Source organism: Rhinatrema bivittatum, chromosome 1, assembly GCF_901001135.1.
Source record: "Rhinatrema bivittatum chromosome 1, aRhiBiv1.1, whole genome shotgun sequence".
NCBI lineage: Eukaryota > Metazoa > Chordata > Amphibia > Gymnophiona > Rhinatrematidae > Rhinatrema > Rhinatrema bivittatum.
Genome location: NC_042615.1, coordinates 11058181 through 11070274, shown reverse-complemented (window position 1 = coordinate 11070274; position 12094 = coordinate 11058181). Strand labels below are relative to the sequence as shown.

Here is a 12094-nt window from a genome sequence, read left to right as displayed (position 1 = left end):
GGTAATGGCCTTTTCCTCCAGAAACGTATCCAAACCTTTTTTGAACCCAGTGCTAACTGCACTAACCACATCCTCTGGCAACAAATTCCACTGCTTAATTGAGCATGAAGTGACAAATAATTTTCTCTGATTAGTTTTGAATGTGCTATTTGCTAACTTCATGGAATGCCCCCTAGTCCTTCATTATCAGAAGGAGTAAATAACCAATTCACATTTACCTGTTCTAGACCTCTCATGATCTTAAAGACCTCTATCATATCCCCCCTCAGCCATCTATTCTCCAAGCTGAACAGCCCTAACCTCTTCAACCTTTCCTCATAAGGGTTCCATCCCCTTTATCATTTTGGTTACCCTTCTCTGTACCTTCTCCAGTGCAAATATATCTTTTTTGAGATACAGCAACTACAAATGCACACAGTACGCAAGGTGTAGTCTCACCATAGAGCGATACAGAGGCATTATGACAGTTTTTGTTTTATTCACCATTTCCTTCCTAATAATTCCTAACATTCTGTTTGCTTTTTAGATTGCCGCAGCATACTGAGCATTCGATTTCAATGTATTATCCACTATGACACCTAGATCTTTTTCCTGGGTAGTAGTGTCTAATATGGACCCTAACATTGTGTAACTACAGCATCAATTTGCACTTATCCTCATTAAATTTAATCTGCCATTTGGATGCCCAGTCTTCCAGTCTCACAAGAGACTCTTGCAATTTATCATAATCCACATGTGATTTAACTACACTGAATAATTTTGTGTTATCTGCAAATTTGATCACCTCACTCATCATATCCCTTTCCAGATCATTTATAAATATATTGAAAAGCATCGGTCCAATTACAGATCCCTAAGGCACTCCACTGTTAACCCTTTTCCACTGAGAAAATTGACCATTTAACCCTACTCTCTGTTTCCTGTCTTTGAACCAGCTTGCAATCCACAAAAGGCAATCACCTCCTATCCCATGACTTTTTAGTTCTCTCAGAAGCCTCTCCTGCCAGACTTTGTCAAACCCCTTCTGAAAATCCAAAACACCACATCTACTGGTTCACCTTTGTCCACATGTTTATTTACCTCTTCAAAAAAATGTAGGAGATTTGTGAGGCAAGACTTCCCTTGGGTAACTCCATGTTGACTGTGTCCCATTAAATCATGTCTATCTAAATGTTTTCTGATTTTATTCTTTATAACAGTTTCCATGATTTTTCCTGGCACTGAAGTCAGGCTCACCGGTCTATAGTTTCCCCTGGATTCCTTTTTAAATATAGGGGTTATATTGGCCATCTTCCAATCTTCAGGTACATCGGAAGATTTTAATGATAGGTTACAAATTAATTGAAATAGGTCTGAAATTTCATATTTTAGTTCTCTCAGAACCCTGGGGTGTATACCATCTGGTCCAGGTAATTTACTACTCATCAATTTGTCAATCAGGCCTACCACATCTTCCAGGTTTACCGTGATTTGGTTAAGTTGATCTGAATCATCACCTTTGAAAACCTTCTCTGAAACAGGTATCTCTCCAACATCCTCTTCAGTAAACACCAAAGTAAAGAAATCATTTAATCTTTTCACGATGGCCTTATCTTCTTTAAGTGCCCCTTTAACCCCTTGATCATCCAACTGTCCAACCGACTTCCTTGCCAAATATCCACATCTGTTGTACAGTTTTAACCTTTGCAGTTGCACCTTTTACTTTTTTTCTAGTTATTTTCCTTATTTTATCAAAGTTTCCCTTTTGAAAATTTAGTGTCCCCCCTTCCAGTCATTAATACAAATTTGATTATGTTATGATCATTATTGCCAAGTGGCCCCACCACCGTTACCTCTCATATCAAATCCTGTGTTCCACCAAGAATTAGATCTAATATAGTTCCCCTCTCTCATTGGTTCTAGGACCAAACTGCTCCATGAAGCAGTCATTTATTTCATCCAGGAACTTTATGTCTCTAACATTGTAGGGAGATATCTCATGTTTTACCACTGATTCACCAATTATGAATTATAATAGCCATGTACAGGCCACATTCTGACAGGCCCCAAAAGGCACTGTCACAGCAAGAAAGAAGAAGTAACTTTGCCCATGTGAACTTTAAAACCTGGTCTCTGTGGAAAATGAAGAGGTCTTGTCCTGATACACTGAAGGATACCTTGTCAGATATGCCTGTTTTTAGGGGCCTGTTTAAATAAAGAAACCAGACAGAAGGATAATAAGACTAAAGCATAAGCAGGAGTCATGGTTCAGCCAAAGCAGAGTGCAGAGGTCATAAAGTCCCCCACCCTTGGAAAGAAGAGGGGGGGGCAGCCTGAGATGGAGAAAAATACTCTGACACACACATTGGCATACAGACGTGGCAGTCCTCCCCCCCCGCCCCCCGAAGGAATGGGAGGTGGGAAAAGACCTGCAAAGCGGCAAAAGTCCCTCTACACACCATGTGGCTATGCATGAGCATATGCATATTTATCAGCTGGAAAGTATAAGACGGGGGGAAAGAAAGAGAAAAGGAAAGCACAAACCCTGACTGCAAAGCTCGGGAGAAAACCCTGACAGTGACCTTGAAACCTGTGCCGAAGCGTCCCTGAAAGTGAAAGGGGGGCCAGAAGCAGAGCAGCCCTCCCTGCTATCGAGAAGGGAGAAGACTAGGTGTGGCCAAGTGATCAGAGAAAGGAAACCCCGGCTCAGGTGTGGAGAGTGACAGATTCATAGAAGGTGAAGGGTAAGAACAAGGCCAGATACCTGGCAAGCACCAGAGCCAGAAGCTAGTCTCCCTCCTGGACAGCCTGCCTGCTCTGCCAGTACCAAGCCTCTCCCCTGCCCACATTCTCCAGCTCAAGGCGGAGCCTGCTTCAGAGGTGAACAGCGATATCGCTTGAAGTCGGGACCCAGGATGAGTAAGCAGGCTAAGGTTTATAGCATGTTTTGTTACCACCCATGATACAGAACTTTCTTTAGGAAAAACTGGTGCTTAGTAGCCAGGATATTAGAGATAGGAATTGATATTTTCTAAATACTATGTCCTGCCTAATCTGATAAATAAAAGTCTATTTCTAAGGACAATACACATTGTCTTTTCCCTGACTTAGGATTGCAAGTAAGGTGGGAGGGCAGCTGGCAGTGTCCTATAGCAAACAGATCCCTGCACCCCTAAACCTGCTTACAGCAAGTCCTGATATTATATTTATCCAGGCAATATTGGAGTAATTGAAATCTCCCATTATTACTGCACTGCTAAATTGATTTCTCTTAGCATTTCATCATCTGTCTGACCATTTTGTCCAGGTGGATGGTAGTATACTCCTATCACTATACTCTTACCCAACACACATGGGATTTCTACCCATATAGATTCTACTGAGCATTTACTCTCTTGTATGATCTTTATCCTGTTGTACTCTATACCCTCCCGGACATAAAGTGCCACACACCCACCAAGTTGATCCTCCCTATCATAGCGATATAATTTGTACCCTGATATAGCACTGTCCTATTAGTTATCCTCCTTCCACCAGGTCTCTGAGATACCAATTATGTCATCATTCACTGCTATACACTAACTCTCCCAATCTTACTTCTTAGACTTCTGGTACTGGCATACAGACATTTCAAAGTGTGTTTTTTGTTTGTATTAACCTGCTTTTCAGTTGATAGAGATAATTTGGAAATCTGTAGCTCAGGTGGTTTTACACATATAGGCACATGGACTACATTTGTTTTTATTGGAACCTCTCTGTTGAGATGCCCTAACTGTTGCATTCAGAAGTGGACCCTTGTCCTGGGGCAGTGGAGACACACCTCCTGATAGGGAACAGAAGGCAACTGCCCCCAGGGGGTGGAGCACTGGAGGAGACAGAGGCTCGGATGAGCTTCACCACTGGAAGCCCGAGGTCCCCCCAAGAAGAGCCCGTAGGGACCCTGGCCGCTTGGAGTTAGGTGGGCCTGGGGAAATGTACAGACGAACACAGGAACAAGACGAGCAGGAACTAGGATGCAGGAACAAGGCAGGAACAGGAATGGAACAGAAGGATCCTGGAACGAAACTTGGAACAAGACAAGAGCAGGAACAAACGCAGAGGCAATCTAGCATACAAGCCGACCCAATTGCCAAGGCAAGAAAGCACAGACAGGAACTTCCTTATATTGGGGGATCAATCAGGGCGCACCGCGGAGCTAAGGTCCGCCCTTGGCCCTACAAGAGGCCGGGCGGACCGCGCGCACGCAAGTATAGGGGCATGGCCGACATCGCTGAGGACGCCAAGCCTCGGCGTGAGGCCTGGCGCACAGTGGAAGGCCTGGCGATCGCCGCTGCGGGAAGCCGGGGCCTAGAGGAGCTGACAACTACCGCTAGGGAGGCCGACCCGGGACCTGCCATGGGACCGTGAAGGTGAGCAGGCCTGTGCGTGGGACGGCCATGGACGGGGCGCGTAACACTAACTCTCCTGTTTTATTAGTATCCTTCAAGGATACATTCCTCTGAACCATGCACTGCTGAGTGACTGTCGGTTTTCCTCCTTGTTCTAGTTTAAAAGTTGCTTAATCTCCTTTTTACAAGTTAGTACTAGCAGCCTGGATCCACAATTTGGTCCTCCAGAAAGATAAATCAGGAGGAAGAGTATCAAATCATTTAACCAGAATGCATCTCTTAGATACTTACTCCTAAGAACATTAGCTGATAAATGACCCAGTATAAAAAAAACTCCAGTCATGCCAGCACTGTTCAATGTGAGGACATTCCCACAAACAATGCAATAATGTGGCATTGGCTTGATGACATTTCAAGAAAGTATACAAATTCATACAACCTGCCTTGTTTATTTATTTATTTTTTAAAATATTATCTGTTGAGGCCTAGGCTTCCTGGATTAGCAGAATATAAATTGCAAAACATATGTAACCCCATCCCCAGGTGCAGACTGCAACCCTCTGGGGCCATAAAAGATTTCTCTCTCGTCAGGGCTGGAATCTCACCAGGCCAGCTTGAACACTGTCTCTTCTTTCCAGGGCATGGATTCTTGGTTGGATGGGGGGGGAGTTTTCTCTTTCAGGACCCGGAGTGTGTGGCTTTACTTCTAAATCTTTTTCGCCTGGAAGCGGGGTGCATTCTCTTTTCTGTATGTGCTATATCTGCCAATAACCACAATGGAGTTACTGGGTTAGTGTCCAAAATTAATAGTCTTTACTGTTGCAAAAGTCAAATGAGAACAGCACAATTAAACTTAGTCCTCAACATCACAGAATTTCTCAGTTTTACATTCTCTTGTTTCCTCTATCTGGGCAGGAATCTATTACATCAGGGCAGGAGAAACGTCTACCCTCCAGGGCTTGGAAAAAAAAGTAGAGTTTCCAAGTGGGCAGATAGTCCTTTGGATGGGCAGGACCACCCCTTTCCCCAAATTTGTAAAAAGAAAGTCACAGCCTCAGCACAGAGAATCCAAACCTCTCTCTTCCCAGGGTGAAGACTCCAGAGGGTGTCCTCAATGATCTTAATAGTTTCTTACTCACAGTTAGTAGATCTTCCTTTAATCTCTTTTCTCTCTTACACAAATCTCAGATAGGTGTGATCCAAACAGGAACAAACAGCTTCAGATGTTTCTTCCAAGGGAAGGAAGAGGAGCAGCTAAACACTTCCTCCAGTTATTTTTACAAAAATCTTCTTCCCAAAAATGAGATAAACACTGGAAGCTCCTAGCATCGGGTAACCACCTTCCTCCGTACTCACTGAGGATGTAAAGGAGCAGGTCTTCCCTGACCTGAGCAGCCCCGGAAACAGGGTTTCCCATTCCCTAAGTCTAGGTGGTGCACAGAGTTTCGCCAGGCTTCCTACAAATCAAAGTCTCTTTAAGCCCAAAATGAACCCAGCTTACATACCCTACTCACCAGGGAATGGATAAGCAGGGCAGATCCCTGACCTAACTTACAGATGCCCAGCAGAGTTTGCTGGCGTCCTACAGAGCAGGCCCAAAAATCCAACTCAGGCATAACTCCTCCAAACACCTCCTCTTACTTCAAAACAACTCACACTGCCCCCTCAGGAAAGAGCTGCTTAAAAAAAACTCTGTGGGTTAATAAAAGGTTTGGGGAGGTGGAGGAGCAAGGAAGCGCCTGACATTGGACTGCCATTTCTTGCTGTTGGGGAGAAAGGGGTGAGGAGGGCTCTCCCGGCCCCCAATGGACCTACAGCGATCAGTTTTCCTAACACTGATGTCATCAAGGGGCGACTGGCTAGTTCTTTAAAAGCTGTGAGTAATCAATTTATTTATTTATTTATTTATAATTTTTATATACCGACATTCTTACATTAAAATGCAAATCATACCGGCTTACTTTATTTCTTAGCCCCCTCCTTCCAAACCTCCACCCAGGAAGGAAGTAGAGTGTATTAAGAGATTGTTGTGAAGAGAAAGTCTTGAATCTGAGGGGTTTTTTTTTTCTTAATAGATAACGATGCCTCATACCAAAAGGAAGGCCAAAATCAGGGAGGTGATTACATCATCTCCCTTAACAGAGCCTTCCCAGTTGCAGATTTCTGCCGCCTTTACACCCACACATGGTAACAAACCGGAGGAAAGGGCCATTGAAGAATTAGGCATAGAGCGGATGCCTGCTCTCCCGGCCGAAACATCTTTAAGCCCCAGTGCCCCGAGTACTCCTCCCCCACCCCAGTTAATGCCTCTAGATTTTCCAAAATTACCAGTGGTTCAAGAGGGAAAGAGAGGAGGAGACCTGGCTAAAGAGGGGATTTGGGAACCGAGAGTGGAAAGTAATAAGGACATAAGAAATTGCCATGCTGGGTCAGACCAAGGGTCCATCAAGCCCAGCATCCTGTTTCCAACAGTGGCCAATCCAGGCCATAAGAACCTGGCAATTACCCAAACACTAAGAAGATCCCATGCTACTGATGCAATTAATAGCAGTGGCTATTCCCTAAGTATTCCCTTGTACAGGTCCTTGGTGAGGCCTCACCTGGAGTACTGTGTTCAGTTCTGGAGACCGTATCTACAAAAAGACAAAGACAAGATGGAAGCGGTACAGAGAAGGGCGACCAGGAAGGTGGAGGATCTTCATCGGATGACGTACGAGGAGAGATTGAAGAATCTAAATATGTACACCCTGGAGGAAAGGAGGAGCAGAGGCGATATGATACAGACTTTCAGATATTTGAAAGGTTTTAATGATCCAAAGACAACGACAAACCTTTTCCATAGGAAAAAAATCAGCAGAACCAGGGGTCACGATTTGAAGCTCCAGGGAGGAAGATTCAGAACCAATGTTAGGAAGTATTTCTTCACGGAGAGGGTGGTGGATGCCTGGAATGCCCTTCCGGAGGATGTGGTGAAGACCAGAACTGTGAAGGACTTCAAAGGGGCGTGGGATAAACACTGTGGATCCATAAAGTCAAGAGGCCGCCAATGAAGAGTGGGTGACTCACCAGAATGATGGCTACTGCCTGGAGACAATACCCTTATTCAATAAATGTACACATGCTTACTGTGACTCCAACATCGTTCTAGCTTCAACAGCAAGAGGAAATGTGGAATAAAGGATCTGCACTCACAAAGGGGGGAGTAGCTGGCTTGTTACGGCGGTTACTACCCCAAACCAAATGTGCCTGATACTTCACTTTCGATGCATATCCAGCATGGCTCTCTGCTTCAACAGCATGGGAGAAGAATAAACTGATACTTCAAGCATATCCAGCATAGCTCCCTGCTTCAATGGCAGGGGAGAAGAAATACAACCAATAAGGGCTGTATAACATAGTCTGAGTAAAACAAGCATGGGTGTAGCTTGCTTATTGCAGGGGTTACTACCCCTACTACCCCTAACTAATCAAGCTAGATATTTCACTTGGATGCAGCTCCATCACTGCTTTCTACATTAATGGTGGGGGTGGAAGGGAAATAGAACCAAGAGCTAAGAGAAACAGATAAGTATGAGAGAAAAAAGTGTGTGAAGCTTGCTGGGCAGACTGGATGGGCCGTTTGGTCTTCTTCTGCCGTCATTTCTATGTTTCTATGTAAACTTGATTAATAGCAGGTAATGGACTTCTCCTCCAAGAACTTATCCAATCCTTTTTTAAACCCAGTTACACTAACTGCACTAACCACATCCTCTGGCAACAAATTCCAGAGCTTTATTGTGCGCTGAGTGAAAAAGAATTTTCTCCGATTAGTCTTAAATGTGCTACATGCTAACTTCATGGAATGCCCCCTAGTCCTTCTATTATTCGAAAGAGTAAATAACCAATTCACATTTACCTGTTCTAGACCTCTCATGATCTTAAACACCTCTATCTTATCCCCCCTCAGTCGTCTCTTCTCCAAGCTGAACAGCCCTAACCTCTTTAGTCTTTCCTCATAGGGGAGCTGTTCCATCCCCTTTATCATTTTGGTTGCCCTTCTCTGTATCTTCTCCATCGCAATTATATCTTTTTTGAGATGCGGCGACCAGAATTGTACACAGTATCAAGGTGCGGTCTCACCATGGAGCAATATAGAGGCATTATGACATTTTCCGTTTTATTCACCATTCCCTTCCTAATAATTCCTAATATACTGTTTGCTTTTTTGACTGCCGCAGCACACTGAGCCGACGATTTCAATGTGTTATCTACTATGGCGCCTAGATCTCTTTCTTGGGTGGTAGCTCCTAATATGGAACCTAACATCGTGTAACTACAGCAAGGGTTATTTTTCCCTATATGCAACACCTTGCACTTGTCCACATTAAATTCCTTGCACTTTGTCCACATTAAATTCCTCGTTATTGGAAAAATTGACACAGATTACGCTAGAATCCCTCTGGTCTGCTGTTAAATCTTTAGAGACTGCGATGTTAATCTAACAAAGATAACAACGGATTCAAATCAGCATTTCACTGATATTGAAACCTCTATCTTAAAGTCTGACAAAGAAAGAGAGCAGATGGAAACGAGAATGATTAACTTGGAAAGCTGCCAAAGACTTACAAAATCTGAGATATTATACGATAAGAGGTTGAAGCAATCGAAAATTCATTGAAATATTTAAACCTTAGAGTATTGAACTTTCCTAGACATACCTTAATAACACCTCAAGATATGTTCAAGGAATATCTAAGTCAAATCCTAAAAATGCCACAGCAAGCCATGCCAGCTATCTCTAAGATTTACTATACTGCAGCTAAAGGCTCTATACTATCAGACAGCAAACCAGGAGAAATTTCATTAAATGTAACAGCTGTTATTGAAGCTACTGTAGAAACAACTATTACTTCTAGATCTACCTTGCATGCCTCTTTCGTTTTCGCTTCTGAAATAGATGCAGTGTTTCACCTTTACATGCGAAATAGAGCGGAACTTTTCCATGGGGGAAAAATTTGGATTTACCCCGACTTTTCCAGATTTACGCAAGTGAGGAGGAGGAAATTTCTCGCAGTAAAACAAGAGGTGGAATGTAAGGGGGGTAAGGTACGAAATACCATATCAAAATCAGAAATATATATTTTATGAAATATCACAATTACAATCCTCTCTCGACTCTCATACCTGAGAGACTTTAGCTATAGGATCTGAGGCAAAGTAAATATATACCACGTCTATCTCTTTTTTTCAATTGCTTAAGGGGATTTTTCCCTAGTTTACCTTTAACTGCTTATTAATGCATTTTTTCTTTCTGGGGATTACCTCTTAATATAAAGATTTGAAACATGATTTCCATTTGATATTATAACGGTTTTTTCTTTTGAGTACAAACATATCTGTATTCCTTAAACTTATCTTATTGTATTTTTGAAAGGCATAAATAAAAAATTAAAAAAAAAAAAAGGTTTGGATAAGTTCCTGTTTATCCAGTTATTCCTGTTCACAATGCAAGGTTGTATCTCAGCTGCTAACATAAAATATGGCCACTGTAAGATCTCGCCTTACCTAAGAGAGCTTTTGTCATCTTTGTTGCGGAGCGCTCGGAGAGCGATCCCACTCCTGGGAGAGGTGTGTGCCCTTGGGCCACGGCTCGACGCCAGAGAGGTCTGAAGAGGTGCCGCGGGAGGCGTGACATGCCCGAGCATGGGCTGGATGGAAGCAAGCTGGAGTGAAGACTGGAAGACAGGCCCTCCTCCGGGCCTGCATGCTTCGGAAGACCCAACAACGCTATGTTGGTCTTGTGAACAGTCCTCCGACCGTTCCCAGCCCTTTCGGACCTGCCGCAGGGTACGGCATGAAGCGGCAGGCCGGATGGAGGCCAGGGCAGCGAGGACTGGAACATGGAAGCAGACGAGACTCAGAGACAAGGTACTGGACGTGCTGACGTAGACTCAGAAGCAAGGTACTGGAAGTGCAGATGTGGACTCAGAGACAAGGTACTGGACGAAGAGACGTGGAGTCAGGAACGAGGTATGATGCATACAGGAGACTCAAGGGCGAGGTACGAGACTGGCAACATAGAGCGCCCTACACAGCCCACTCGTGGGGCTGGTCACGGACCATGATAGGGGTTGCCGCAGGATACCAGGCTTTCAGAGAGTTCAGGAACAAGGTAAGGCTTTCTCAGTGAGTCAGGAACGAGGTGCATGGCTTGCATCACGAAGCGCCCTACTCAGCCCACCCATGGGGCTGGTCACGGACCACGACATGGCTTGCCGCGAGACACCAGGACATCTTGAAGAACAGGAACGAGGTGCTAGCTTTCAGGAAATTCAGGAACAGGGTAGAAGCAGGTTGCTGCACACCGGCAGCCTGAAGCAGGGTTTGCTGCACACCGGCAGCCTGAAGCAGGGATTGCTGCACACCGGCAGCCTGAAGCAGGGATTGCTGCACACCGGCAGCCTGAAGCAAGGCAAGGCATCAACTGGACTGGAACATGGGATCGGATTGGAAGACAGGCCAAGGGCAGGAACATGGACAGGCAAACATCCGGGCTGGAACATCAAGCAGACATCAGGACTGGAACAGCAGGTAAACATCAGACAGGACGAGGAGCTCCGACAGAAAACAAGTAACACTGGACCTTGCAGAAGGCTGGAACACAAGGCAGCTCCTGGAATGAGGATCTCAGGAGTGACCAACTCCTTGCGAAGGCGACGTTAGACTGGAAGCTGAGCCCTTGAAGAGGAGTAGAGGGGCGCGCGCCCATGCCCTAAGAAGCTGAAGAGACAAGCTGGAAGCTGACGGCGTCCTCCCGACCACGTGGAGAATCCAAGGGAGTCAGGCAGGCCGCGGAGCAGGGCTGCTCTGAAGGTGGAAAGGTGGCAGGCTGCTAGCGGCTCCCAGCCGCGAAGACTGAAGCAGGAAGGCAGAAAGGTAAGCTGGCTGCAGGGAGCTGAAGAGACTGCAGGCACCGGCAGGGACGGCCTCCCTGCCAAGGACCCGGGCTGAGGCAGGCACCGGCAGGGATGCCCTCCCTGCCGGCTGAGGACCCCGGGAAGCCTGCAGCGTGTCGGGGAACACCGGAGCGGTGGCAGCTGGTCCAGCCGCCCGAAGGAGCTCCCGGTGGCCCGACCCTGCCGCGCAGGGCTGGAGGCAGCCAGGAAGGGACCCGGCGGCGGCGGCAGGTCTGCCGCGAAGAAAACAGCGTCAGCGGCCTGACTGGCCGCGTGGGGTAAGAGCCTGCCCCGCACTCCTCGCGGGCAGGATCGCAACAATCTTCCCCATTTGTATTCCATCTTGGGTAGATGATCATACAAGATCCAACACTTAGTTCACATCCAGCATCCCTCTCCTCCCTTGTCTAGCCACAAAGAATCTGTGAGAATATAAATAACTATGAATATCAGTGAGGCCATTGACTGATCCAGCCTCCTGAGTTCCCTGCATAGCTGCAGATAACCTAGCTATGTAAACACCTGCAATTTTCATAAGGACGTACCTGGAGGAAGAACTAGACGAGTAGGAGAATATGAGAGAGGTGGAACAACAATGGGCCAAAATAAAAGGAGCAATTACAAAGGCAACAAATCTATATGTTAGAAGAGTAAACAAAAGTAAAAGAAATAAGAAACCAATCTGGTTCTTAAAGGATGTGGCTGCTAAAATAAAGGCAAAAAAAGCCATGTTCAAGAAATATAAAGGATCCCAAAAAGAAGAATATCTGATGAAACTGAGGGAGACGAAGA

At 45.4% G+C, this 12094-nt stretch overlaps 1 long non-coding RNA gene across 1 annotated transcript in view; it reads right to left on the bottom strand.

Annotated features, from left to right (window-relative positions):
* The window catches only part of LOC115083237, a 43684-nt gene that overhangs the window by 8487 nt on the left and 23103 nt on the right, over positions 1-12094 (bottom strand). The window lies entirely within an intron of this gene.